Here is a 5,372-nt window from a genome sequence, read left to right on the forward strand (position 1 = left end):
TTGCTCTTAACGTCCCTGAATTTTTCGCCTGCCTATCGTCGTTAATTCCTCCCACATGACCGAACCATCTCAGACTACTCTGATTCAACCTACCACTTACTCTAACCATTTTATCACTTTATGTATTTCCAGATCCCTCATCCTATCAATTCTTTCTCTTCTGTTTATGCTATACAAGCAGTTCATGTCAACAACTTTCAACACCCACAATTAACTTTCGTAAAGAAGAATTAGCCTAAAATCACTTCCTAAATTCCGATCTCGGTGTCTGTAGACAATCCACGTCTTTTTCCAAATTAACTGCTTTAACTATTCTGTGATTCCTCTCTTCTCTCATCCAGCTGCCATCCACTTCCAGTCTCCCAAAGTCCATTTTAACATTCATTGTTCCATCTTCCTGGTTTCCATTTACCCTCTTAACCTTACCCTTGCTCACATTTACTCTCAGCTTTCTCCTCTTCCTAGAACTTTCAAGCTCTTACAAGTTTATCAGCTTCTATTCTCTGTCGCAAGTCAGCACTTCATCATCTGCAAACATCAGCCATTGCACACTCCATTCACAATTCATTTTCTTATCCCACAACTCTATAGCTACCCCTACTGTCCTTTCCTTGACTTCTCGCATCTTTCTGTCTATAAAGACATAGAACAGCTATGGAGACAACACACCCATGTCACAGATCCACTTTTGCACCAAACCAGTCACTCTCTCACCTCGATTTCTTACACTTATATCTTAAAAACTTTCAGTCGGTCCCGGTAGCTTTTCTTTTGCACCCTCCACATTGCCTCTGTTAAATCTGTCATAAGCTTTGTATGAAAAACTAAAGCAATGATGCATGATTCTTTGAAATAAGAGCATTATCTCTATTGGTAGAAAGAATTCATCACGCAATCCTTCAGATTACTGCGCCATGTTATTCTTAAAAAAGAAAGAAGAAAAGTTCTCCAAAATCAGCTGCTTCGACTACAGTATTGAGATATTTTTGCAACGAAGACATTTATATTGTTATTCGATAGAATTTATCTGAATTGTGGCTTCTGAGGAAACTTTTACCTGGAATCGAAGTTTGTCAGCAACCTGTTTCATTCTTTTTTTTTTTCAAACAATCTAAACTTCTGTTGCTTTAGCTGGTTGTAAGTTCTGTGAAAGTTATTGATTGCTGTGTCTAAAGGTCAAGGGTTCACACTTAAAGAAATTCTTCTGTTCGTGCATCAACAATTTTGCATATGTACATCTAAAGCCGATTTTTCATCTGGACATAGGTAGTATATCATTAATTTTGCATTTACACATAATTCAGCAGTTTTGCATGTATTAAATATGGATCATTTTGCACACGTTCATATGTCTGTAATTTTTTCTTGGCCCATACTTCGACACATTGCAATACAATATACTTAAGTTTTGCCTGTTTTCATAGGCAATTTTGATACTGTCCATTTATCGATAGTTTTGCAAACGTGGAGACGTACTAGAAAGTCTTTTTTTCGTTTGCTTGATGTTAAAAGCCCGTCTGATGCCTGCAACATTCTCTTTTCAACTTGTATGACACTTTGCAATATGTTAAAAAGACTTTACGTTAGTTGTGAATATTTGCATTACTTGTACATTTTCGAGTATGCATTCATCAGGACTGTCTTCGAGCGTTTTGCATTTTCGAGTATGCATTCATCAGGACGGTCTTCGAGCGTTTTGCATTTTCGAGTATGCATTCATCAGGACGGTCTTCGAACATTTTGCATTTTCGAGTATGCATTCATCAGGACGGTCTTCGAACGTTTTGCATTTTCGAGTATGCATTCATCAGGACGGTCTTCAAACGTTTTACATTTTCGAGCATGCATTCATCAGGACGGTCTTCAAACGTTTTACATTTTCGAGCATGCATTCATCAGGACGGTCTTCGAACGTTTTGCATTTTCGAGTATGCATTCATCAGGACGGTCTTCGAGCGTATTACGTTTTCGAGCATGCATTCATCAGGACGGTCCTCGAACGTTTTACATTTTCGAGTATGCAATCATCAGGACGGTCTTCGAACGTTTTGCATTTTCGAGTATGCATTCATCAGGACGGTCTTCAAACGTTTTACATTTTCGAGCATGCATTCGTCAGGACGGTCTTCAAACGTTTTACATTTTGAGCATGCATTCATCAGGGCCGGTCTTGAACGCTTTTGCATTTTCGAGTATGCATTCATCAGGACGGTCTTCGAGCGTATTACATTTTCGATCATGCATTCATCAGGATGGTCTTCGAGCGTATTACGTTTTTGAGCATGCATTCATTAGGACGGTCCTCGAACGTTTTGCATTTTCGAGCAATCATTCATCAGGACGGTCTTCGAGCGTATTACATTTTCGAGTATGCGTTCATCGGGATGGTCTTTGAACATTTTACATTTTCGAGTATGCATTCATCAGGACGGTCCTCGAACGTTTTACATTTTCGAGAATGCATTCATCAGGATGGTCTTTAAACGTTTTACATTTTCGAGTATGCATTCATCAGGACGGTCTTCGAGCGTATTACATTTTCAAGTATGCATTCATCAAGATAGTCTTCGAATGTTTTACATTTTCGAGTATGCATTCATCAGGACGGTCCTCGAACGTTTTACATTTTCGAGTATGCATTCATCAGGACAGTCTTCAAACGTTTTACATTTTCGAGTATGCATGCATCAGGACGGTCTTCGAACGTTTTACATTTTCGATTATGCATTCATCAGGACATCTTCGAACATTTTACATTTTCGAGTATGCATTCATCAGGACGGTCCTCGAACATTTTACATTTTCAAGTATGCATTCATCAGGACGGTCCTCGAACGTTTTACATTTTCGAGTATGCATTCGTCAGGACGGTCTTCAGACGTTTACATTTTCAGTATGCATTAATCAGGGCGGTCTTCGAACGTTTTTACATTTTCGAGTATGCATTCATCAGGACGGTCTTCGAACGTTTTACATTTTTCGATTATGCATTCATCAGGACATCTTCGAACATTTTACATTTTCGAGTATGCATTCATCAGGACGGTCCTCGAACATTTTACATTTTCAAGTATGCATTCATCAGGACGGTCCTCGAACGTTTTACATTTTCGAGTATGCATTCGTCAGGACGGTCTTCGAACGTTTTACATTTTCGAGTATGCATTCGTCAGGACGGTCTTCGAACGTTTTACATTTTCGAGTATGCATTCATCAGGACGGTCCTTGAACATTTTACATTTTCGAGTATGCATTCGTCAGGACGGTCCTTGAACATTTTACATTTTCGAGTATGCATTCGTCAGGACGGTCTTCGAACGTTTTACTCAACTTCCTCAAAACATTTTCCATTGAAATTCGCTCCCGATGCAATTATTTTAGCATTAGAGTTTAAGCACATTACAAGCGGTTAATTTGCAACCTTATCAAGTTCCCCCTCCCCTCAACTTCGTTTATCGCAAAACGCCAATTTCGCTGTCTATTAGAACCGACGTTGTCAGTTTCCCCAAGATTCTGATCGTCTAATTGCTTTTATTAATACTATAATTATTGTTGCTTTTATAATCATTATTATTTATTCATACATCCCATTTTCTTGCAGCCATTTTATATTTGTCTCGAAACTTTCCAGTCTCTCTCTCTCTCTCTCTCTCTCTCATACATACATACATACATACATGTATATATATATATATATATTTATACATAGGTATGTGTGTGCATAGATGTGTGCTGACGCATGCATGCATGTTTATGCATGTTTTTATATTGTTTTCTATGTTATCTTCCGTTAGTTGTGTTTTCAGTTTGGAAATCATTTATACAAGCTGAACGGTTTTTGACAAATACGAATTATAATACACCTTATATATTTCAAAGGAAGAATATATTTTCCGAAAGCACTGATACGTTGTAGTTAATAGATAACCCTAGAGTTGCCAGCGAGTCTTTCTCGTGTTATAGTCATATGAAAATGTACTGTCTTGAGTTGTCTGGTAATCATTGTTAATGGTCTGGTTTACACTGGAGCTTGGTTTGAGGGTGTCAAGTTACTGTAATTTCCTGGATCCATGTGTTTTTTTTTTCGTTCTTTGATCTGACCGTGATTCGTCACAGTGTCAAAGTATTATTATTATTATTATTATTATTATTATTATTATTATTATTATTATTATTATTATATTATTATTATTATCGAACCTGCCCCATCAAAGGTAACAGTAATATGGAATTAATTTTGCAACTGGATTGTACATAAATTACAAGTACGATACTTTGCTCCACGTACTTTTGTTGCAGATTACCCATAGACTGTGTTGCACAAAGAGGGAAGAAATGAATACATATTATTATTATTATTATTAGTAGTAGTAGTAGTAGTAGTAGTAGTAGTAGTAGTAGTAGTAACCTCGACACCCATCCCTCCCTGTAGGGGAATACTGTCAGCAGTGGTGTCATGCAGTTCTATAGGTCAGTTGCTGGGTGCTCTCAGTCCCAGTTGCATTGCCCTCTGCCGTTTCTGGTATATGTTATCTTTGGTTGTCCAACCTCTTTAACTTTATCGTGCTCCAGTAATAATACGTTTAAGAATAGATCCTCAGGACGACCCTTGTCAGAATGCGGGAATGTAACTTGATTGTGCCTGTGCCTTGGTCCGAGCTCTGGCGTGGTATGTGCGGTCTCGATCCTCTCTTATATTACCGTCATTTCGACGGTATGGTACAAGGATAATGATGATAATATACCCTTCCCCGAGACACTCACATATTTCATGATCCAGACATTCTTTTCTTCTTAGGGATTTGTCACGCATTCATTCTATAATCCAGCGACTTTTCTACCCTTCTCCTCTCACTTTGTCTCATTCATGGATTCCCATTTGTCAACATTAATCGACTCCATTCATAGGGAAGTGTCGTCGAGTGGTGTTGATTAGCTGCCGTCTGGGAGGTTAGGTTCCTCCTGTCCTTTCACCTAATTCCAGATCGCCCAGGATGTCACCCCGCCGTGGACGACCCCCACCCCCCAACAAACACACACACAAACACACACACACCCCTCCATGGGGAGAGGAGGGTCCCAGACTCTCCCGTCAACAGAAACTTTGTTTATAATCCCAAGACGCGTTTTCTTTTTTTTTTTAATCTTCGAACTACTCTTGAGTTTGTTGACGAAGTCTCCATCACCAGTCATCGGTAATTGCTGTTAAACAACGTTCCTCAGCGCATAACGAGCAAACAGCGGTACGAACGCGCGTGTTTTCCACGAGTACATCACGTTAACGAAGTTAATTAAAACCAGGAATGTTGTTGCTGCTGATGTTAATGTTTGTATAGTGATGTTTGGCAAACAGGAAAGTTTGCTGAAGTTAT

Source organism: Macrobrachium rosenbergii, chromosome 56 (genome assembly GCF_040412425.1).
Source record: "Macrobrachium rosenbergii isolate ZJJX-2024 chromosome 56, ASM4041242v1, whole genome shotgun sequence".
Taxonomy (NCBI): Eukaryota; Metazoa; Arthropoda; class Malacostraca; order Decapoda; family Palaemonidae; genus Macrobrachium; species Macrobrachium rosenbergii.